The 25,565-nt window shown below is 41.2% G+C and overlaps 1 long non-coding RNA gene across 1 annotated transcript in view; it reads right to left on the bottom strand.

Annotated features, from left to right (window-relative positions):
- Nucleotides 1–25,565, bottom strand: part of LOC118260099 (uncharacterized) — a 32,791-nt gene that overhangs the window by 1,275 nt on the left and 5,951 nt on the right. Inside the window, exon 2 of the long non-coding RNA XR_004782169.2 lies at nucleotides 815–908. This is a non-coding gene — a long non-coding RNA (uncharacterized LOC118260099). The remainder of the gene's footprint in view (nucleotides 1–814; nucleotides 909–25,565) is intronic.

The raw sequence follows: 25,565 nt of genomic DNA, 5'->3' as shown, positions 1-25,565 counted from the left end.
TTATGTTTGGTGCTTACATTCATGAAATAGTAATGATAGCAAGGACTCTTAACAATATCTACCCCCAAAAAACATACATCAACAGGAATAATAAATCTGCACAGAGTTGCTATGATTTCAGAGTAAAAGCTGTCATCAGCAGGAGTTTGGTTCTGAAAAAGGAGGTAAACGCCTGGCAACTCTTGTGGATATGACCTCTATATCCATTCTCATCACTGACCATTAACAAGAGGAGTTGCCCAAGTGAGGTTGTAAAGACTCTGGAGCTCTTGAGTCACCTTAAAGAAGTGACAACATTTTAACTTTCCTCCTGAATCCCTCTGCTTTTACATGCTTTTTATTGTCCTTCCCTCAGCCCACAGGAACACAGAATTTTTCCATAGGGTTAACACCAAACACAAAGCTAAATTGTAGAGAGTGGTCATTTTTAGGAAAGCATAAACACAAAGTTAATCACAAAAAAAAGAAAAGGTGAAAGCAGTCCAGTTTCCTCCTCCCTTCTACACCTCATAGGAATTGTCATGGAATATAAACACGCAACTAGTCTATTCTGTGGATTCAGGTCAGACAGAAGCAGGTTCTCTCTATAGCAAGAAGAGAGAACACAAAGTGAGAGAGGTTCAGCCCTCTGTAAATGAACTCTGACTTAAAAGAAATTACCAGCGCATATATACATTTACAGCAGATATAAATTGCTTTGTGGAGATGCCTGAAATGGCAGAGCAGCATCGACACAGAAGGGAACTTTGTTCCCGCAGATGTAACTGGGTGTGCCTGCAAACTCAGAATCTACAGCCACGTGGCCTCAACACACCTCTGTCTCGCTCATCCATCTTTTGCTTGAGACACTGCTGTGTCCTTGACCAGCTCTCAGGGTTAGCAAGGCCTGCTTCCGTACAGCTTACTACCTGAAACAAAAGAATGGTTCAAGTGTCAAAAGATTTTTATTTTGCTTCTTCTGTTACCAACTGGTTTATTAGGACTTAACAATAATTCAGGCGGTCTTTCATATTATCTTCCTGGTATGGGAAGATTTATGGCCTGAAATGTTACTGATGGAGCAGTATTGGTTGTTCTTTATTAAACTGTGCTTTACTCTACTGGCTTTGAGTTTATACAAGCTATTACCCATCTGTTGAGTAATACATCTTTACAACTCTACAGCTACCCAAAAGGAGGTTGCAACGAGGACGGTGTTGGTGTCTTTTCTCAGGTGACAAGTGATAGGATGCGAAGAAATGGTCTCAAGTTGCACCACGGAAGGTTTAAATTGGATATTAGTATAAAGTTTATCATGGAAAGGGCTGTCAAGCATGGGAACAGGTTGCCCAGGGAAGTGGAGTCCCCATTGCTACAGGTATTTATTTAAGAGACGTATGGTTGTGGCACTAAGGGACATGGTTTAGTGATGGGACTTGATATGTCAGGTTGAAGGTTGGTCTTGATGGTATTGAAGGTTTTTTCCAACCTAGATAATTCTATGATTATATGGTCTACGATCTGTTCCAGGGACCACTCCCCCCAGTGCCTATGAGGCAATTGGGTACATGAACTTGCAAGCTGACACAATACCACCCTCTTCCCATCTGGCAATAACTTCTGGCATTACCAGAAGTCCTACCTCTAAACTGCTTTTGTTAACTAACTTGCTACACTAACGAAGTTAAACTAGAAGCACATGATCCTCCAGCACAGTAGTCCACCAGATATGAGATCTTCTTTCTGCAAAAAAATAACCTCTTTTCAAATAGTGGAGAAAAACATAATTAAAACGCTCTTCAAGAAGTCATTTTCTATAAGGTTGTTAATTCAAGGCTTGTGGTATTAAAGGATTTTACTCCTTTAAATTGAATTTTGGGAGACAAAAAAAAATGTCGTAATATCTACTGACCCAAAGCCACAAGCTGCTCTTGTATTTTCATTCATAATCAGGCAAAAGCTAAAAGGTCCAGGACTAATTTTGAACTGAGATTCTTCCTCCACCCTGAAAGGACAGTTTCTTTCAAAAATGGCACCAAGAAAAAGGGGTTGTCAGGCTCTCAAATTGCCCCTTTGGCACAAGAGTACAAGTACAGTTTTCCTTCCCCTTTCCTGAGCCATACAAGCTGTCTGTCCCCTTTTTTCACTCACCTAACTCCCACCATCCAACCTTCTGTGCTGGACTCCTTGAGTGGTGCTCCTCTAGATACCAGCCTGCTTTCTATTGGGCTTATCTCTAAATGAAAGGAAGACTTTTTGACTCCAGTTCACAGCAGCAAGTTCCTAAAATGATGTTCAAAAGAGCGAGGGGAAGAGGTGAGGGTTAAAGTCACATATTGTAGAGCAAAGCCTGTGGAAGGGCTGAGCAGCTACTACAAGTCAAGTGAAGGACTCTGTGGTGGGGACTATGAACAAGTCAAGAGTTTGAGGGCCACCTAAAGGTCAGCCCATAGGTACAGTACAGGCAGGACCTAATACATGCCAAGGTCAGGCAGGACTTGGCTTGGCATCACTGCAGAGCTCATGGTCACACGTGGAAGACTTGACTTACAAGCATAAAATGTCCAGGTATTAAAGGCTGAAATGAAAACATGACTGTCTGAAGAGAGTCTGCTCCCAGCAGGCAGAAAAAAGAATCGTCGTGTCCCAGGCACAAGCAGTTCAATCCCTTCCACCCATGCACATGCAGCCATTGCACTTTACCTTTCCATAGCTGAACATTGCTACTTGCCTGAGAGAGCAGCAACAACCCATGCAACAGCAGCTGAAAAGCTGTACCACTGAGACGTTGGTGAGTGCAGCACATTGGGAAGCTGCAGTTCCTAGCAAAGGGGGCTGCCCAGCAAGCCTTCCAGATGGCAGCAGGAGCTGCAAACAGAGGAGCTACAGCTTAGCAAGAGAACAGGCTGCCTTTATATGTTTTGGAGGCTACAACATCCTGCTGTATCTACAAAAATGGGAGGCATATCCTCAAGTGGTGTGAATCTGCACAGCATTAATAACTCCAAAGTACTGCTGCAAGTTTATGTAAAAGGAGGCGTAATCTCTGTTTTGGCAGACGCCTACAAATGTCTTCGGGGCATTGATGATCATTTTGTCCTCTACTTGTATAACTCTCACCATAATGGTACTTTGACCTACATGTGGCCCTTAAGTTACTAGGGAAACCAGTAACAATAATAACTAACAGCTCTCACAAAACACTACACAACACAAAAACATGCAAAGGGTAAATTATATGAAAAATTACAGGTTTACCACTTTCCCCTATTTGTAAGACCTACACCATGTCCTACAGAGCAAGGAATATTGAGAAAGCTATTGGTACTTTAACCACAAAATGCTGAATTGATACAGCTTTTCAGCTTTTATTTCATACAATTTTCCTTTATACGTAACAATTGCTTAGATGGCCTCAGATTTATGTCCTCAGGAAATCTGAGTTTGTTTACAGAACAAGGCAAAATAAGCCACACTGTCCTCTACATGGTGTTTATAACACACCATGCAGATGGTTAATTATCTCTTGAAATATGTGTATGTATAATATATGACTTTCATACCTTTCTTTTTTCCCTAACTTTTATCCAAGGAAGATCTCTGATCTGCTTAAAATATTTCTGCCAGCATGAGAGAATGTCAGGCGGGAAACAGAAACAGGGAGTGGAGAGAAAATGCCAGAACTGGGGCTAGGAATGGGATAGATGCTTGCTGTATCACAGAAGTCAAACTGCTTATGTGGCAGGTGTTTTTGTTTGTTTGTTTGTTTGTTTGTTTTCTGCTAGCACCTACATAGATGTGTTTGTGATGTCCTAGCCAAAGGCTCAGCATTTCAAATTCTATGCCATAAAAGCAGTCAAAATGCAGAAATACAGCTCCATGAATAGAAAACGCTGTCATCTGAAATACTGCACGTTGCAACATGGTATATCACATTAAACAATATTTGAACTGTCAAAAAAATTAAATGAAAGGTGCTTAAATTATCTAAACTCCCAAACATTTCATGTTTTTTTCCCAGTATGTTGCTTAAATGTTTCTGACTTTGCTGAGCTGGTTATTTTCTGATACAAAATTACCATGACAAATTCTGCTACAGAACTTTTATTCTGTTTTGCCTTTTACTTTTCCTAATCATTCTCAAATGTGTAAAGATGTGACAAATGCATTGATATGCTCTGAAACTGGAATAGAAGCATGTTATGCTTTGTTCACCCAGGTGTGAATAACATTACAAGGTACAAGCAGAAGGCATGGTCAGCCAGGACTTAAACCAGCTGATGTTGCTTACAGGGCATCAGGAAGGCAGTACAGTGTTGCAAGGTGCTACCATGGAGCTACTATTTACCTGCTGAAAACTGAAATGACACAGTGGTAGAAAAAGCAAATAGAATTGTGCTTATCATAGAATCATAGAATATCCTGAGTTGGAAGGGACCCACGAGGATCATAAAGTCCAAGTCATGGCTCTGCACAGGACCACTGAAAAATCAGACCTCAGATGTCTAAGGGCATTGTACAAACGCTTCCTGAACTCCGTCAGGCTCGGTGCTGTGACCACTGCCCTGGGCAGCCTGTCCCAGTGCCCGACCACCCCCTGGGTGCAGAACCTTTCCCTCACACCCAGCCTGACCCTCCCCTGTCCCAGCTCCATGCCGTTCCCTCGGGTCCTGTCGCTGTCCCCAGAGAGCAGAGCTCAGCGCCTGCCCCTCCGCTCCCCTCGTGAGGGAGCTGCAGGCCGCCATGAGGCCTCTCCTCGGCCTGCTCTGCTCTGGGCTGAACAAACCAAGGGGTCTCAGCTGCTCCTCATATGTCTTGCCCTCTACACCCTTCACCATCTTTGTAGCCCTCCTTTGGACACTCTCTGATAGTCCATCTTATGCTTTGGTACCCAAAACTGCATACTGTATATGCAGCTAAGGTATTGGATTTTGAGCCTTGCTTGGCATGCCTGTTTTTATAAAAGTTTGCTGTTTTTATTATATTTAGATAGGCGCAATTAAGTTGCTAAGACAGGTGTAGGAAGTTAACCTATGTTGTACCAATTGTTTTTGTCTCTCTTCTTAGCTAATATTAATACTTCTTAGCCTTTGACAACTGAGGGCAAATCTGGCCCTAGTTCTCCAAGAAGCATTGTCTGTGATGCGGACTGGACTTATCAAGAGAAGGCAATTCACTTTGTTGCATATGAAGCTTTCAATATTACAGAAGTCAAACTGCTTATGTAGTGGCCTTGATCTGAGATAGCGTTTGTGCATCTTCCATTATTACACTTCTCCAAAATGAAGGAGCAATCCAGCCTGCAAAATTGATGTTCAGCTTTAATTGCTTAGCACTGTATCTTTTGCCTTACCAGAGACAAACATTGCATGTATATTTCAGCCCTGAATTATTTCAGGTTTCTTTTCATCTGCTGTTAAATCAAAGGCTTTGTTACAATAGTCATTTTCATTCTCTTTCTCTTTCATCACCTGTCATGTTCACTCCCTCCCAGTGTCAGTCTTCACCCTATCTCCTAACTGCAGGAAAAAGAATACCAGCCTCCAAACCAGGGAAGAACACATTTTGAATGACCTACATATTTTCACCTTATCTTACACTATCTGTTCCTACAGCGATTGTAATGAATAGATACACAAATCAAGCAACCTCTTTTTTTTTCCCTTTATTTTTCTGTATTCTGGAGATGATCAGTTTTAATGTCCATGGCTCCAAAGCTTTAAAACACACACTTAGAAGAGGGCTTCATCTAAACTTTTTTTTGTTGTTGTTTTGTTTTCTTTCTTTCCATTTCTGAAGACATTAAACATAAACAAAAGACCTGGGGCGTACTAGGTCCTATAGTGCATCCTGTGCTCTCCTTTTAACAGTTCTTTGCAGGAAGCCATACCTACAGAGTGGAAATTAAAACAGGCAAGACTGGGACTAGGAGTTCTGCTGAGGACAGCAGTATAAATCAGCTTAGCAGCTACTCATCTGAGCTAAAGCAGCACATTTCTCTAGTACAACCCACTGACCAGGTGAGGACTTCAGTCTTTCGCACTCCTATATTGTGGAGACTGGTCGTGTTTTAGTGCAGGCCACAGAGACTAGAGGAAATCCTCCATTTAATCCCCTCACAGCAGCCATCACATCATCAAAGTTTAACTGCCAGCTACCTACATCTTCTAGCAGTCACTTTTCTTTCAGAAGCAAATATCTCTCCCAACAAATTCTCAACAACAGTAACTGCTGTACTGTTTATTTTCTTTTTCTATAAATATTGTGATCTTTTAAGACAACTTTAAAAAATATTAGCCAACAAACAAGCACTCTAAAACACCACAGTAGCTATTTCATCAGGTGTGGGGGCATTTCCCACATTCAGGGTCTAGCTCTGTCTAGCTCTGTCTAGCTCTGTCTAGCCCCTCATCCTGCTCATGATGCAGAGTACATGAAGTTATAGTGGCAGACTATGACAGAATTGGTCAAGGTAATACGCTGGCACCAGCTTCCTCCTATCACTGGTGGTTCCTGTGCCAATAACTCTACCGCTCAAATCTCTCAAAGTTCAGTTGACATCTCCATCAGCAAAAAAAAGAGCAGTTGTCTTGTGCTGGGGAACTCTAAGGCATCCAGCATAAGGAATTACTTTGAATAATTCACCATTCAGCATTTACTTCCTAAGGGGTTATATGGTATGCACTATCCAAGCACCATGCACCCTGCCTGCTCCACTCCAGTGAAGCAGTGGGCTGCAACTGTGCTCAGTTTACCCATCAGAGATTGAAAAACATGATTTGCCAAAGCCACGTAACACATGGTACTTTACTATAGCTCAGTCATCGCCTTTCCTAAGTATTGCAAGGCGCTCCTTTGAGCTGCTCTCCCCTTTTGTTGGAAGGGTAACAGTTGTATTGTTTTCCTCGCCTCCATCATCCCCTGGTGACTAGTAAGAAGCCACACCCATCCTGTCAGAGTCAGGCTTAGCGACACTGATCCAGCGCTTTTGACAGCCAAGTCTAAATAGCATCAACTGTTATGCCTAAGTACAGAGCAGCTGCCCCTTAAAACAGTCACAGCTGGTTTACTGTGCAACAGGCCATCTGCTCAGCGAACACAGATGGCTAAGAACAGAGCAGCTCTGGTGTTTGCTCTCTTCCCTGGCTCCAGGTCAAAATAAGACGAGGGTTTTGATCTCCAGATTATCGGAGAGATGACCTCTCTCTGACTAAGGCTTCTGCAACAAGTAGGACAGAGTCACGGTCAGCACGGAGCCAGGCAGAGCAGCTGCAGGAAGCAGAAAGCTCCCCGGGGGCTGCAGCAGCTACTTGGGTCTCTCTCCCACAGGAGATCAAGATGTCCACACAGCACAGCACTCTTCTAAGCACACGCACAGATACAGAAACAGAGAGCTTCTGAGGACCCTCATGTAAAGAGAAAGAAATCTTTTTATGATGTCACTTTACAAAATTGCGAAACACTCAGATACCATAGCGGTGTCTAAGAAGAGAAAGATTATTTAAAAAGGAAGTAAGCAAGCTGCAGAAGGTGTGAAAAAATAGGGCTTGAAGAAGAATATGGACTAGTCCTAAATCTAGGACTCACACTTCTGGAGTCTCATGGCTCTCCTCTATCTCAGCTGGGTGTATTTAGTTGACTGTGTTACACTGCTTTATTTTTTGAGAAATCTCTAAGTAATTATGAAATCTATTTGAATACATGGGTAATTCAGCTGACGTAGAAAAGATTCCTTATGTACCTAAAGTGAATTACGTGTGTAAATGTCTTACTGAATAGGGGTTAAAGTAATCAAAGCAATTTCTACAGGTGGAATATTTGCCAGTGACATATATGCATAGTGTATCCCTTACTGGAACCATGAAGCAACACGTTAATTTTTCTTCCAGCTTTAGAAAATGGAAACAAAGAAAATGGATATATGCAAGATAAGATGTTCAGTGGCAATAACAAACAGTAACATACGTGACAAATCTTTAGGATTCTCATTGTAAAATAACCTCAGTGTTGCTGTTGAGATGGTTACAGACTTCAAGCTGAACTTGCCCAGTTTCTGAAGGTCCTCTTATTAACAGGCAAGTTCCTGAAAGGACCAAAAATTCTAGTACAGACAGAAAAAAACAACCAACCAACCAACCAAACAAACAAACAAAAAAACGAGCTTCTTTTAACAATCTGGTGATTGATACAGGCCTGGTTCCTAAAGAGCTTATTGGAGCTCTAGATGAACTGGAACAAAACTATCTGAATGAGAATTTGAATGGAAAGGGAAGGGTAAGGGATACAACAAAGAACAATGCTCTCAATTTCTGTTGCAAATGGGAAGTATCTCTGAGGTTATTACTCATCTTCACATGAACCCCATTTCCTATAAAGGTGACTTCTGTGTTTCGTTGTCATTTCTTTTAAATGCACAAAGAAAAATAACAGGACTTAATGATTTAATCTTATGTGTCAAAAATACATCCACAGAGTAGAGCTGATTAAATTTGGAATTCACTTTCCGATATGGATTACCCGAGCCTCTGCATAATGCAGGGTTATGAGCTGCAGACTGAGAGTTTGATAGTACTGTACAAAAGGATGTTCTCTGCTGTTCCATTCTGGTGATTTTTGGGTCTGGATTGTTTATTCTCAGCAGCCTCCTTGTTCTGCATATCTTCACGTGTCCCTCAGCTTACTCTCAATGAATTTTGATTTTTCCCAGACCACCATCAGCTTCTGATCTCAACTGTAGCAAACCAAACACAGACTCAATTCAAAGCCAAAGCAAAACTGTGGCTTACTGAAATCTGTAGAAAAAGTTCTGCAAAACATACACAGAGAGAGCATCATTCTGACTGTGTGCCCTAGAGAAGCCTACCTGCAAAAGCCCAAAATAGCACCTCCCATTGCCTTTCACTCAGACAAGACCAGAAGCTCTCTAAGAAATCGCTGACAAAATCTTTGAGATAATCTAGCAGGCATCTGCTTCTTCTTGTCACTGCAGTATGTCAACATTTCTCATACTTCAACACATGTGCCCATGCCAGTCCTTGGGAGGTAAGCATGGGTTCTGGAAATTTATTTTTTTTTCTTGCGACACAGGCACTTTGAAGCTTTCATGAAAAGCAAGAAAGCACTTTCATGTCTTTTTTGGCTGATCCCATCTCTCATTCCTTCTCGGGTTCTGAGAAGCTGCTGTAAGTCCCTCTGCTCTCAAGCCATGTTAACAGTATCAGAGCAGAGGGTCATCACAACTCAGATGCTGTAAGACAGACCAGTGAGTAAACTTCTCTCATGGCCATCAAAGAGCTCATCATTCATCCAGCACTTATTACACACGGTATTCTTACTCGTGTCACTTTATTCTGCATCTAAACTTTCCTGCAAAAAAATGACTGCAATGTGAAACAGGCAAAGAGAGCAAAATCCAAATTGTAGTTAAGAGTCAAAACAGAGAGATACTAAATCCTAAAGCTGCTTACTCTTTTCTCATGGAGGTTGTCTGGATTTGTGCATTACAATTGATAACAATGTCTAGACAAATAGGACAGTGACTAGAAAATGAACTAACACAATGAGAAGGAAAAAAAAAAAAACAAACAACCACACCTGTGAATTCTAGCCTAAGTTTCAAGCAGCATGGTATGGTTGCTGACTGAAAATGGATTCAGTGCTACATCCAAATTTACATGTTCTGTGCACACATTCTATGAAACTGTCTTCTGTGAGATTCTCTTATCTAACAAAGTTATTGTAATAGTGTGCTGCGAACAAGGAAGAGGTTAAATGAGATTTACAATTCCCCAGGATAGTATTTAATAACATGACAACAAGTTGATGGGATGGATGTTACTTTAGTAGCAGCACTCTTCCACCTGACATTGATCATTCTTTGGATCACTTAGATTCACAACATTTCCACTCTTTGTGTCTTGTTACGAAGCTTGCAGCTCCAGATTACAAGCTGTTCTCCAGGTACAAGTTACTATACTTTGGGCTTTTAACTGCACCTGTTTGTATTTGCTCAAGGGCAAGAATTGATGGAGCTGTGAAGTGTTGCCACATATGCTGGCCGGTGTTGTGTGTACGAATTTTGCCAGGCAAATCTTATTCAGGTGGTAGATACCCTGAAAAAGATAAACTGCCAGCATTCAGTGGTGTTCCTCACTGTAGTCTAAGAAGCATCTCTCCTACAGAGGGCATGTTGTATAACTTCCCAGCTTCTGGAATTTGCTCTTTCTTAAACATACAAATGACAGTATGTCTAGGATGCTTTTTTACAAATATGGTCTCAAAAAGCTTTCCTTTGTTGTCTCTTTGACATTACATATATTGTTCTGCATAAAAAGTTGGGAGGTGAGTGGAGACTCTCAATGCAGTAAGAAACATTATGATCCTGTGAGAAGTGCAGGAAGAAGACTATATTTTGACTCTCCAAACTGAGACTAAACTTGTTCTGTTATATCTCAGATCAGTGACCTAAAGAGAAACGGAGAGAGATATGTTGCTCTGGTGCTTTTCAATTCTATTTTTCAAAAAGGAGACAGTAGCTATCCCTACTGCTCATCTAGAGACAGATGTATGTATGCTATGGCAAGAGATAACAGCCTTCTTTTGTTACCATGCTCTTATCACCTTCATTTTGTTCTCTGGTCCTGAACACTGAGCTAAATCCTACTCTGTAAAGAAAGTCCCCTCTGAAGGACTTTCTTCCAAAACTTCAAAGTACTTCAAAGATATTTGCTCCAGCCAAATATTTAAATTTAATTTAATCTCAAAGGCTGGGACATGATGAAAACAACTTCACACCCAACTCTAATGTGGTGGAACAAGAGAAAAATACAGCAACATTTGACTGACTGCTGACCAGTAGGCTTGGCAGAATCCCACAGACATGCACTGAGGAGGGAGGATGCACAGTTTAAATAAGCACTCATGCTGTCCTGACCTGGGACTGGCAAACAATATTGGAACAACTGTGAGGAATTTTTTAGCAGACATGCATTTGCATGAGAAACTGGCAAATGCAGCTACAACAAATATATGTGTGTGTGTTGCTTGGTTCATTTGAACAGGGCTGCCTGCTGAGAATGACCTTCTGCTTTGCCTGCTTTCCATTTTATAGCTGGCAAGTAAGAGCTTTCTTTCTGAGCACTTCTACCATTAAGCAGTGCAAAGAAAGTGGGATTCAGAGTAAACAACGCTTTAAAGGCTGGATTGCACCTCTGAAAAGTGCAAAAGAGAAGCTTATTTGTTCCAAAAGCATGTTGACTCAGTGGGCAAGTGGGCATATTTGGCACTAGAAGAAGCATACAAAAGCTTGTCAGAGTTAATTCTGAAGTAGAGATTTCTGTCTACAGCCAAGATGGCATAAATGAAAAGATGTAATAACTGGCATTTTCAACTTGTAAAAGAGGTTGCAAGGTGTGCTGCTGCCAATTACAAATCCAGATGTTTGAGCTTTGTAAGATACAGCAAGATTCACTATTTTTAAAGATCAACCTTGTAGATATTCCTACAGAGTTTGTAATGACAATATTTGGTACAGCTGAAGACTATGGCAGAAACAGGTGGAAATATATAGAAATAGGTAGAAAAAGAAAACAAGGAAACAGCCATCCTAGGGGCGTGGACATGTCCTTTTTGGCCAACTGGAATAAATACTGCTCTCTTATTAAGGATCCAACCAATAACTGTCTCAATCAAGCAATTGGTCAATGACAGGTATATGACTGGGAAAACAGCTGGAGGTGGATGCTTTTATAAAGGAAATGCCCAGATGGATGTTTTAATCCAGCATATCTCTGGTATATGTGATAGCAGTAGCATTCTGTTCCCAGATGACCACAGTCTAAGGGAGACTTTTCAAAAGAGACGTATGCTTAATGTCATCACTTTCATGAAGGCACTGGGCAGCACTCAGGAGGCCTTCAGCTGTGTTATGTATGCCACGTTAATCTATGCAGAGGCTTAAGACCAAGAAGAGCAAAGTATGCATGACTCAAGGCAAAACAAACAAACATGCACCTGTAGTGCATCTCTTCCTGCTGTATAAATAAACAGAGCTGATTAACAGCTCTGAAGCAACTCATGTTTTCTGCAGTCTGCTTGTCTGATACTGATCAGTCAATCTTAGCTGTTACTCGTACTTCATCCCTTGATTTCATGGAGAATAAGTGATTTGCTACCAGCCTGTTGTAGGTGAAAAGCCAGAATTATACTCAAAAGCAAGTCTGACTTTAGTTTTTACATTGCAAACCCAAGCTGAGGTCAATGTGCCTTTGCTTTCTCTTTGTGAGTGGTTTACAGTTCTTTCTTTGCAGTGTCATGACTACTCGTTTTTATCTTTCTCTTCATTTCCTCCTTTGGTTCTCCACCAACAACTGCTTATCAGACTTTTCAATGCAAGGTTATACTTGCTTTACCAGCCTTCTTGTCTCATTGTTTTTGACACTCTGCAGCAAGAATGATATACTTCTGTTTCAATAAAGTGAACATTCAGTTTTGATCTACATGCCAACAAAGTCAACTAGGGTAAGAACAGTAAGCCAATACACCCAGAGACAATAGAGGTAGGCTGTATTGTTACATTCAAATCTTCGTTGCATTCTTCTATTCAACAAGAACTTCGAATCATGAATCTTATACATGACTGGCTTTATTTTCATGGCACTGATGCATGAACCCATTCAAGAAGTGAAGATGGGGGAAAGTAAATATTATGATGCTTGGCACTGGATCCCCTTATAGCTTTGATGTTCTTTGAAGTTTCATGCTGCTTCAAAGCAGGAGTAGTTAGTTGCTTGTGCTTTTCAGATTACAAAGACCTGCCAACAAGGGTGTAGCTCGCATACTGGTCTACCTAGGATCAGAGTGGCACAGAATCTGGTGCTTGAGATTCTGCTTCATTTGTTCTCATGCTCATGATAACAACACAACAAAAGCTACTGGAACTTGTAAGGGTCTTGTACACCCAGGGACTGCAAAGCAGTTTGCAAAAGGTCAGTAAGCATACTGACAACATGTTAATGAGTGATGAATTCATCCACATTTTAAAGGGCTTTCTCCAACTACTTCAAGGTATTCATTGTATACAATGGGCCCACTGAATCCTCATCAGTCATCTGTTATGGTCAACAGATCACCTTTCCATTGTTATAGTAAGCTGACAGCTGGCTAGAATAGCCTCGCTATAAAAATACCATCTTCCATAAAACTAAAGAGTGGGTCCTGGAACAGCCATCATGACAATTGCTGTTTCACTCTCACTGGAGCTCTCCATCAATTATTACAAAGCAGTGTCTGCTTCTATCTTAGTATTTTATTGGCTTCTTAATTTACCCATGAACAACGAAGACTGTATATCAAGGCATCTATGTTGGAAAACATTGAGTTGATCAGAGATACGTTTATACAGTTAAAGACGTTGTTCTGTATTGGGCACATCTTTCTGGTCAGACACAGATTAAATCTCAGGTGGATATTATGCACGTAGCTTTCCAGTGACAGGCAGGTAAGCTGATAAAATTGTCCTTACTGTAAAAATGAGTTTGCATGTATGTGGAGAGAAGAAGAAAAAGTGGCTATGAAAGCAGGGGAAGTAATGCCAGAATATTTATATAATAATAGTGGTAGTAACACCAAGAATAATAATAGTAATTATAGGAAACCAAGCTTTTTAACCTGAAACAAATAGCACAAAATATTGAACACAGCTTTCAAGGACAATTGTTTAGAAAAATAGAAAAAATTTACTATGAAGTGAAATACCATTTATTTCATTAGTAAGACACCTGTTAAATGTGAAGATCTCTCCTAACTCCACACAGTCACTATTTCAAAGAGCTAAGTTGACAGATGATTTTTTTTTTTTTTGAAATCAGTGTAATAATAACAAAGTCAAACCTGACCCACTCAGTTTAACTTTAGCAGCCAACATTAAACAGTGGAAACACAAGAGTAAAGTATGCTAAAATCTCAAGGTCAGAGCTGCTTAAATATACATCGTTGTGCTGTAAATGCATCTGAAGACTTTGCCTGAGCCTCTTAGTACCAAACATCATGTAAAAACATTTCCTTTTCTGTAGAGTTAATGGTCAAAATCAAGGAAGAGAAACAATTTGGAATGGAGAGAGGAGAAGCACACTTCCGAGTTCCAAATCTTCTTTGTAGCCACTGTGCAGTACTGTCTTTGTGGATTGTTATGTTGTTAGAATCAGATTTGTTAGAAGACAGAAAATCTGGTAGCAGATCATCTTCAGTCTGAATAGCTCTATATGAAAAGCCAGAGTATTGTTTGAAAAAACAATCAGATACCCAGTCCCCTGCTTTCACTGATGAAACAGTTTCTGACACAGTCTGCCAGGAATAATAGCATATAATAAACTAAGTGAAAACACAATCAAATTTATTATAACTGGGTCAGCTTAGGCAATTTCAGTTCGATCATTCAGTGAAAACAATCCCTGTGTCCTGATCCACAAAACAAACTCAAATCAGAGACTAAATGTAGTGTTGTGCTAGCTGCACAAGCAAGTTCCTTGGTGATGAGAAAGACCAGTCACATGCTGATGGATTATAAGTAGCATGTAAGTAGCACTCTGACAGGTTATACAACTCTTACGCTTCCAGCCAGCAGCTAGCCAAAAGCACAGGGATCACTTTCCCTCTTCTGGAATCATTCCAGCGTTACTTCAGATCTGGGAGTTGTCACAGGTGCTCCCACTGGTATAGGAGCTATATCATCTGAATACACTGCAGACAGATCTGCTTGACTGCTACACAGAAAACACATAGCAGAGAAAGATCTGTGGGAAAAAAGTCCCAACGTCCATACCAAATCCTCTCAGTAGAGTCTGGGAGAACATCAAAGGATCCTTGCTCTGTTCTTACACCTCCCCCTAAAATCCGTGTTTTGGCTCATATTAGAGAACGAGAGCTGAGGTCTGGCCAAATATGACTCTTCACATGTTCTTATAAAATAGAACAAAGAGGAGAGAAATGCTGCGGTCTGTCTTTGTGGAAGGGCAGACTAATCACCAGTTTAAACCGGCCACTTTTTGCCCCTTTTGCACATATTGGTGTATTCATACAAGGGTATGAAGCGTGGCTTTCTTCTTCTGTAACGGCTTGGAGAGATGCCTCCTTTCTTTTGCAAATTGTCGTATATTCACATGCTTTGGTCAGTAGTTCAGCAATGGCACCCCTGCAGGTAAAGAGAATGACTGGAGAATGTAAGATTTTCTCCATCCCTCTGGTTTCGCTAACTGCCTGCCAGTCCAGCACTGCTCTGCTTAACTAAACACATGCAGATGATTTCTATGTGCTGACTTGCAAAAGCATTGCAAAATACAGGAAGGAGGGGAAAGGCAATGCTATTTTGCTGACTGGACAGAGAAGGAAGAGCCATCAGTCCTGTCAGTGAGAGCTACACCAATATGCCTGGCAACTAGAAGCTCACAGTGCAGTAAATCTGCTGTTAGTGAATTTCTCATTTTCAAGTCCTGTCATGTTAAGCAGTATGATTTTCAGATGAACTAATTGCAGCTAGCAGGAAGCGGGCATCATAGCAAAGACTTCGGCAGCTATCTGCAAGAGGGTCCTTCCAGAGACAAATTCCCTCATCGGGGAAGGCAGACTCAAGCTGTCTCTCTCGCTGGTATTGCAGAGTTAATTCCTTTTGTCCTGAGTGGTTACCAACTCTACTCATGCACTCTGAGACTATGCGAGAGGACATTCCAACTCACAAACAAATACTGGGCCCAGAAGCCTGAACTCTAGCATCTGGTAAGCAAAGCACCAAGCAGGCAGTTTAACGTTATGCATGTGTTTGAAGTTCAGTATCCTTCAGCCAATCATGTAAGTATTTGGTTGAAATCCACTGTGTGTGTAAAGTGCTTAGCTAGACTGGATCCCTATGTCCACCAAGTTCTGGGACTGAGTTTTGCTACAAAGATGCCAGACAGACCTGCAAGAAGGTACAGTGGGAAGACTTTCTGATAAAGTCATTTAATTATGTTTTAAATAAAGTCACCTCCTGGGGAGAAACAAACAAACAAACAAAAACAACAACAAACAAACAAACAAAAAAAAAACAAACCAGAAGCCTGTGGGGGATGATTTTTGCCAATAATCATCTCTGAAAAGTCATCAAAGGTTCTGAAGCATCCTGTTGTCTTCAAAAACCCAGTAATAAAACAAAGTCTTATATCACTATATCAAAACTCCTCCCTTGCAAGAACAGCCAAAATATTGGGATATAAAAACTTTGTCATTGCAAAACTATTTTTAATACAGTAGTTAAGAGCATTTCTGCTGACATCCAAATGCTGGGTGCTAAAAATATTTTCCGCCTTCATTCTAGTGCAGAATTCTGGTATGCACAAAGAAGTAGCTGCTCTCTTCTTTGAACACAGAACAGGTCTGACTTCTAAGGCTAGATGCTGAAAAAAAGCAGAATCCTAGGGCTGTGAGCTCTTTTATTCTAAATTAGATATGCAGTTACTGCAGCTCTGTGGCATATCAGGTCTTTGAATGTACAAACGGTAAGATGGCTATCTCACTGCAAATTCCAAATGAGGGTAAATAATATTTTTACAAATTGTACAAACACATTGACTACAGTGTTGTAAGGGACCCTTCCGCCTTCTTGAAAATAAAGTATCATACCGTATGAATAGTAAAATGAGACTGATTTCTTTTCCTTTTCATGTTAAGCAAAAATACTTATCAAGGGCACTTATTCCATAGACAGCAGAAATGGAATGACTGGATCCTCCAGAATTTCAGCCAAACAACTTGTCTTCAACTGCTGCCATATATGGCAGAGTCAAAAATAAACATTGCTTCCATCTCAAATGTTTAAGGAGATGCTGTTTCTGATTCCCAACTACAGGCATGACCACAGTATGTCATGAAGCACGGAGATTCCTGCTTTTCTCAGTGGAGAGAGGAGCAAATGCACTCTTAAGACTGTGAGATTTTCTTTACTCTCAAGTTCTCTTTCTATATGACTCCCTCCCTGTCCACCACCACAACCAGTAGTGATGGCCAGGTGTACAAGCGCAGAAGCTTTGCATTTGGCACCTTGATCAGAATATGCAGAAGTTTAATAGTGGGACACAATGTAAGCCTCAGGTTCCTAGCAAAGAAAACACTTGTTTGACATATTAGAGTTTGGATCTCATCTTTTACTATGTGTGTTTTGAATTTGGGTAAGGAACAATGCTGAACTTTTCTTGCGGCTTTTCTTAACATATGTCAAAGATTCCACTTTCACATTCAACAGAAACACATTATTTTTGCTAAGAAAAATGAGAAAAAAAACTCTTAAAAGAATGGCAACAAGACATTTGAGTACAAAGACCCAAGGGAAGCAGAAAGAAAATATAAAATTACTTGAATCACCACAGCAAACCAATTTCCTTCCATTAAAAGCACTGAATTGTGCATACAGAATAATTCTCAGTGGGCTCAAGCCACAGGGTTGGTAGCTTGATTCAGGTTTCAAGTTTGAGGACACTGAGACCTGAGAACATGGTTCAGAATATTATGAAGCCTCTGAAATGCAAAACAGGAGCTAGGTAATATCATAACTTTTTTTTTTTTTTTTTTAGCACTTGAATTCCTCTCAAGGTCCAAAGATTTTGGTTCAAAATCTTGAAATCTCACTCAGCCTCTGTGAACACTTGGAAAAAGTTCTCATACTAGCAAGTTCCTCCTGAACACTGCTACTACCATGACAACTATTTATTTGGAATGAAATGCATGGGGAGACAGATGTTCCTACATCACCTATATACTGGAATATTATGCTTCTTCATGGACAGGCAGAAACTTCACTGTTTGGACAAGCTGTACTCCCTCCTCCAGCCATTCTAATGGGAAAATTACTGAAGAGTCTCTCCCCAAAGTTTTTAGGGCTGCAAAATATGATAATTATAGGATTAAGGAAGATGGTAAGAGTGTTTTTTTTCTATATTGCATGACTGCCCTAGCACAGAACAGTTCCTAACCCTGCCTTTCAGCAGATCTACCAGGACCGGAAACAGCAGGATTATTCCAGACTGGGAGACCCTGTTCTCCCCATTTGTTGCTCAACTTGACCCACCCTTCCTATGGCCAAGGACAGAAGATACAGCAGCTTCAGGATGAACTTATCAAACTAGAAGCTGATTGGATCTAAAGCTACTTCATGTATCTTTATGTTTAACTTCTCTGCAATGTGCCTAGATTTTTTTAAGTTTAATCTCTCTGTAAAATCACATTCTTGTTAAATGTGACTCCTGGGCATTCTCCATTGTCAAAAGGTGCTTGGAATTAAAAATATTATTTAAATGTTCTCCCTATATTCTGTGACCTAAAGATTCATCAACCTAGAACACTTTGCAAAAAGAGCTTAGCTCAAAAATAACCTGTGCTGTAGCATCAGTTTGGATTTTCACCAGTGTTAGCCAAAAGAACTACGGGATTTTTCTCAGGGACACATTCCTCTTGAGGAAAAGCAGAAATATTATCCATGAAATAGAAAAGTTCCTTGGAATCAGGGTTGAGCCTCTGTTGATAACAAACCCAAGCCTGAGGATTGCGTTAATAGGAGAACCTGTCAAATCTGCCCGCGTCTTGAATCCAACATAATGCGAGTGGCTCACCAGCTGCAGGACAGATCGCATCCTTGAGAGGGAGTCCTGATTGTTCCTTTCACATGGCTCCCTCTGTCAGGACTTAACTCACCTGCAGGGACGGAGTAGTTTGCAAGCATTGAAAGGAAAAAAAAAAAAAAAAACCCCGCGTGGTTTAATAACGCCAATTCTGCCACCTAGTGACCAAGGAAGATTAACCTATAGTCAATGAAAGGCCTGAAGGCAGCTTGGCTCAGCTACAACGTGCCATAACCCATCAGCACCGAGGGCTCACCCAGGCAGCCTGCCTGCATGCATGCATGTTGCTCAGAGCGTAAAAGGGGAATGGCTGACGGCATGCTGCTCAGCAGTGCATGGAGAAGATGGCTGTGCCAGTATGTAGACACCCATTCTCAAGGTTCATCAGCACGCATCAACTGCTGATGACTCTAGACCTTGCCTTCAGGGAGCTCAGCAAGTGGGTTCAGCTATTGCCTGCACAGAAGCACAACACTGGCAGAGGGGATGAAGGCAGACACCGATGTTCTTCTCCAGTCCTTTGGCTGATGTGGGTGGTGATTCCAGCAGGATCTTCCTGTGTTCAGAATTCACATATGGAACCCTTGCAGAGTGAGGCTTCGCAGCACCGTTCTCCAGACAGACTGCCAGCAATCAGCACCGTCTCCGAAGCATGTTGGCCATTAATTTCCCAAATGGCAGGTGGAGTCCTCTGAGCTGAGCTATACATAAAAAGGACACCAATTGCATCCAGTGACAATTTATGTGCTCCTCTCTGTCGAGGATCTTGCGACCTCAGTTTCATTGTCCTGTGCATGTGCCAAAGTTCCAGGAGGAGATAAAGTATTTAGCTAGAAAGCGTAGCCATGCCTGCTGTCATAAAGGAAAATGGCAAATAACATGGTGTTTAGAAATGTGTTAAAACAACTGGCTTCTACGAATCTGCCTTGGAAGTATTCCTAGGACAGACAGTTGCAAACTCCTTACTACCTGCTGCACTTCACAGTGCCTACCTACAGCAAAACACTCTTCAAGCTTTTGTAAAGGGGTGAGTAAATGGATAGAAAAACTGCAGTTGAAAAGACGAGCTCCATTTCTACACCTTGTTAAACTAAAGATGCATAAAGCTGAGCTGCTTACAGGCCTGTATTACCAATTAATAAAGCCTGCAATTAATCATTAAAAACATGGCAGGGCCAGAGCTGGAAATAGAATCCAGGCTTGCTATCTCCCTCTTCCTTGCAGAAACTAGTAGAAAATCCTTTGTCTCTGGGCAGTTGTGCATCTGCTTTATATCCTTAGTAACAGTGCTATAGAAAAAGCTACTGGAATGGAAAGCTACAGGGCTTTCACTCTAGTCAGATGGTTTGTTCTTCCTCATACATCTGTAATTCTGTAATTTCCATTAGAATCGGTGGAACTACAACAAAGTGAGAGGAGTGCGCAGTCCAATGTCTACACAAATGACATGTTTCATACAGCCACTCGGCCTCGTCTTAGGAGAAGAAGGCTAGGTATTCAGGAAAGCCTTTCAACTGCACTTCAGCATAGCTAGCTTTAGCTGGTTTCATGGTAGGAGCTATAGCGTTTAAGCAGAGTTTTTTCAACTGTGAATGGGAAAAAAAAGGAAGTAAAATAGAAAGTATTTACTCCCCCTGATGAATGGCAGACTTTTTGTCAAAACGCTATTCCTAAAATCTTTTGGAACCTCCTTCTGTACAGCACATATTTACCACTTGGAAAACAAGGCACCCAGGATTATCACAACGATGCTATGAAATAAATATATGCAAATCAACGGAAAGCCACTTGTTTTTTTTCTCCTCCATACTGTCACATTAAACAGAAATGCTAAATTGTTGGTGATTAACCCACGTATTAGAACAACTAAACACATCAAGATTCTGGTAGGAGAGAAAATGATGCCAGATTCTTGTTCCACAATACACATCTTTATCTTCCAGCTCCATCTGGTTTCTCAGCCTGTCCTGTTCTGATCAGGGAATAAGGAAATCTAGTTACTGTTTGAAAGTAGAACCACTAAGGCAGCGTTTGTTTCAATAACAAATTGGATTCAAAAAATAACATTGGGGAAAAAACTGAAAGTTGCGTAGATACCAGAAGAGATCCAGAAAACATGCTTTTATCTCCTTCTAGGGAACTGATTAGTGCATATGTTACTGAAGGCAGCAACTATGTCTTAGGGGCACAGTGGAGAAGGGCGTTGAGATCTCTGATGCGGTAAATCTAGAAGGTTCAACCCAGGTGAGATACCCTACTATTATATCTGTACTGTTTCTTCATACAGATGTGTAGGCAGCTTTGGTGTTATGAACTATACTGCCCTACAAGTACACCTGAAGACTGAAAATTCCAGCGCTAGCCTGGATATTCCCAGGTTGATACTGCAGACGATCCCTAAATGACTAATGATTTTGGTTCTCCATCCAACTCCATCTCCTCAGGATGGAGAACCAAAGGTCTGCTTTTCAGAGCTAACACTAGGTCTTGCATGTGTGTGCGCATGTTGAGGGTGGTTTTTGTTTAAATAAAAAAAATCAGAATCAAAGCACAGCGGCCTCTGGAAAGCATATAGTGAAAAGTCTTGTATACAGACAATCAGCTTGAAATTCACTCTGCATCAGAACCAGAACTAAAACATTTGTAGTTCTTTGCATCAGAAGAGTCCCTAGACCACAACTCAGAACTGGGTACAACTTTCCTCCTTCAGAGTAGTGAGGCATACTGGAATGGACACATGGAAATAAGAATTTATTTCCTTCCAGATTTTTTTTTTTTTTTTTTTTTTGACAGATCACTCCTTTGCAGAAGTCACAGTCAGCTCTGGATAATGCGTCACTGATTTCAGCAACAACACAAAACATCTATTACCCTATCAAACGTGTAATACAGACTGATATTTATACCCACCTAGGATCTAACAGGGAAGAACAACTGCTGCAACACGTATTCATTCACATCCAGGTCAAAGAAAAACACAGTAACAGCAGGAGCCAAAATCCTCTACCTGGAGTGAGAGCAGCTCCTCTGCTTCTCCTTTACCAGTGTACCACGTATGCCATTTAATGGCTTCTTGATGACTCACAGAACAAAACCTTCTCACAACCGTGTGCATCTGCACTATAAAGCAAATGTGGTCCCTTGTCCCACCTCATTAGCTGAGCTGGAGGTTATTTATTCCTCCAAGTCTGAGAAGAAGATATAGAAATGTCACAGGAAAATACTCCATGGGAAAAATCCACCACAGAAGAGTTGTTTTGAAGAACCAGATGTGGTCAGCTCTCCTTCATAGGTTACCCTCGCCCATTAAAAAAGCTGGATCCACCCACTAGGGGATGATAGTTCCCTCTTCCCTTATCTAGCTACCAGCACTATGCAGCAGAACTCGTACTTTGGAGACATGGAACTGGTGGCTCTGATCAAAAAAAAGCTTTGCAGTAGGATGACATTTACTCTACGAAAGCCCTAGAGGTTGAGATGTTTGGCAAACATGACGGGATAAAAGCTGAAAAGCAGGGCAAGTCTCTCAATCATAACTGATGCTTTTGAAACTTCTACTTTGTCATCACATTATAGCAGTAGGATTCTTTTGCTGTTTTAAGAAATATTGCATAAGCAGTTTCTCACTGAAAACCACAAGCTTTTTGAAGCTGAAACGTCTTGTGGCAATGCACAAATTTTGCTGTAAATCTGTGAGAAGATAATTTTGACACCTGAAGTACAATGCCTGGTCTATATTGGAGTCTGCCCTTTGTCATTAGCCCTAACATAACCAACTGTTCAATGAGTAAGGCTTTCACTTGGAAAATGAGTAAACAGCAGGGGACTAGTTCCAACATCATCTGAAATACCTTAGCAATTAGCTGATTAACTCATTAAGCAGCTTTTTTATATTTTAAAAAGAAAAAATGTGGAGTCAAATCTTTTTTTTTTAATTTTTTTTTTAAACTGCAGAACAAACAGCTACTAAAATCTATTATTGTGGGATGGTCACCTTATACCAGTGATAAGGAGGTTTTATTGTGTTAAGTCCAATGTCTAACAAAAGTAGTCTGACAGTCAGAGAAACAGCGTTTTCTCTGTTCATGCACAAATCTTCTTGCCTTTTACTGGTTTCATTCATTCATCGCTCCTGTTCCCAAACACAGACTTGCCACGTCCTCGGCCAGCTGTCTGCGTGGGGAAGCAGCGAGGGGCAGGCCACTCCACAAGGGAAGGGGAACCTGGAGCTTCGTTATGGCTGGTGCGAGCAGGGACCTCACCAACAAGGTGCCAGGATGCAGAGCAGCACACCCAGGTCTGGGTCAGGGCCAGGGAAGGCAGGCAGAGTCGAACACAATCCAGTGATGAGGCAGTCCAGCGTCACGTCTGGCAGAGAGAGCAGTCAGGCGCTGACTGACAGCTGCCACCTCTGCTGTGATGCTGCACAGGCAGGGCTCAGTGGTAAGGCCTCAGCATAAGAGCAGCCCCCAAGGGAGAGGAGGGAAGGCCTTCGCCTCTAGCTTCCTTCACAACAGTTCCCACCGGTGAGGGAGCTGACCTTGGGCTCTGACTGCTAAACTCAAGTCAGCCAACTAAACTCCCTGAAGGGGGTGCCCTCCGGGCCCTACGTAACGAAAATCTGGAGCAAGCAAGGAGAGGATTCCTCACCTACTTTAAAATTTGCAGGAAGGCTTTTGGTAATTGGATATTACAAACCACTACCTTGGATACACTCGATGGATAGGCTCCACCTCTGTAAAATAATGTTCCCGCAGCACTGTTAAAAATCCAAAGCAGCAGCAGCAGCAACACAAACCAAGACCCTTCTTCCATATTTTCCATCTTTTGGCTTGAAAACTGTCTCACCAAATCTCTGGAATTCGAAAGCGACGCACTCTGCGCTCTTCCCCAACCCCTTACCAGAAATGGCTACAAGAACACCCCTACCAGGCACCGTATCCCACCCTAGGTGTTTTCCAACGTAACATGAAAACTGGTAAAGCTGCAGTTTTTGTACCCAGCATCCGTCGAGGTCTACACATAGCTGGCTGCTTGGTCAGGTTTCTGGAATCTAATCAGCAAGGTAACAGGGATGGTGACAGAAGGAATAAAGAGAACCTCTTCAGTTCATTATTAACACTCATCCCACCTTCCCCTCGTGTTCTTATGCCTGCTACCTGGGTCCCTTCACACTAATGTCTCATTTCTGTGTCATAATTGTACTTTCATTAGTACTGCAACAAAAGTTAAACACTTCTGCTTGTCTGCCACCTGTTGCAAGGAGACAGCGAAATAACTGTTTCTCAGTGTCACCTGCTCAACCAGTGAAGCTTCAAGTAAAGTGAAGCTACAACATTTGGCCTGTCAGCCTGTTATCTGCAGACAAACTATTCCTGCTTTTATTTTCAAAGTATTCTCTTCCCTGGAAACTTAAAAAGATTGCTAATGGAAGCGGTAATAGCAGGTAAGCCTGATGCAGGTGACTAGAGGCTGGCATCTGAATGATGTCAGGAAGAAGCAAAGAGAAACCAGAATATTGTGGAGTACTGTTCAGTTAACCATTATGGGATGGGCAAATAAAAAAAAATCCTATAGACAAAGCCTGGCTTCCCACACATTATAAAACAATTTGCTCAGTGGGTATTATTTGCCCATTACTTTGCCAAATGAAACGAATGTAGCCAGAAGAAAATAAAAACAAACAAACAAAACACATCAACTGATTGTGTTCCTGTAAAATACTTCTGAGTTTGAATGAACAATGAGAAACAACTGTGTCTCTGCTTATTCTGCAGGCTGTCCATAGCCTCCGGGTAATCAAAGACCTGGTAATCAGAGATAAAACTGCTGATAAGAAGAAATGCTTGAAGAATTTAATAGAACATACTCTTCTCAAGAATGATGTCAGCCATTATTCAATGTTTTTTTCTTTGGTGCTTATATGACAGTGAGTATTGCAGATGGGCAAGGATTTTTTTTTCACCCACCCAAGCTTTTTGTGGCCTTGGACCCCACAGCTGTTAGTATGAGGCTGCATCAGCTACAGAAAGGCTGATATATGTGCCTGCTGATAATCTGGTTCTACAGAAAACTCTCTCTATAGATGTAAAATCCTCTCCCGAGATTGCAGAGCATTCTCCTACAATTAATGATCTTACTGCCATATATCTTTTCTGTTACAGGCACAATGCTAGCAGCGTACAGGTGGTATAAACTAGCAGTGTAAGCCACTGGCCAATCTAGAAACAGAACTCAGCTTGCTTGACCACCAGACAATAATCTACTAAACCTCATACAATGCTGACCATTTTATAGTCCTCATTATTGGAGAATTACTACAACTAGACTGCTGGGCTTGTTGTTGCTTTAGTCTTTTTTTTTTTTTTTAACCCATCTTCCCCGTGTTCTTTTCATGACATATTTTTGTGTAGTAAGTTGATGGCACAAAACAGATACTGCAGATACAATCATCTTGATTTTTGTCAAAGTGCAGGTCAGCTTGCCCTGCACACAGTAAAAAGAGGCTTGTTTTTTTTGTCCACTGTAGTCCGTGGTTCTATTATATGTTTGCAACTTGCAAAAGCCAGTCTTTCCCATGCTGTATTGTTGAGAAGAAAGGGTGTTAAAAGTAATTACCCAACTGATTATACATCCACTGCAGTGCACAGTAGATCTCTGGAATTGAATGTATCCCATTTGTGCCACTGTAGCATGTTGTCACCTTGACCATGGACCTTTGCAGGCTACACAGTCCAATACAGAAAGGAAAATGAGTTTAAAAGAAACGTAGACCTGTTGGAACAAAGCAATGGAAATATGTGGAATCTGAGCGCTAGAAGAGCTTTACCCAGGCATTTAATTGAAGGGGATAAATTTAAGGTTTTGCAAATGTCATTGAAAATGATACAAGTTAGGAAAATTAATGTTGCACCAGGTCAGATTTTCCAACATTCTTGTGAA

Source organism: Cygnus atratus, chromosome Z, assembly GCF_013377495.2.
Source record: "Cygnus atratus isolate AKBS03 ecotype Queensland, Australia chromosome Z, CAtr_DNAZoo_HiC_assembly, whole genome shotgun sequence".
In the NCBI taxonomy this organism is placed as follows: Eukaryota; Metazoa; Chordata; class Aves; order Anseriformes; family Anatidae; genus Cygnus; species Cygnus atratus.
This window is presented reverse-complemented; position numbering and strand designations above follow the sequence as displayed.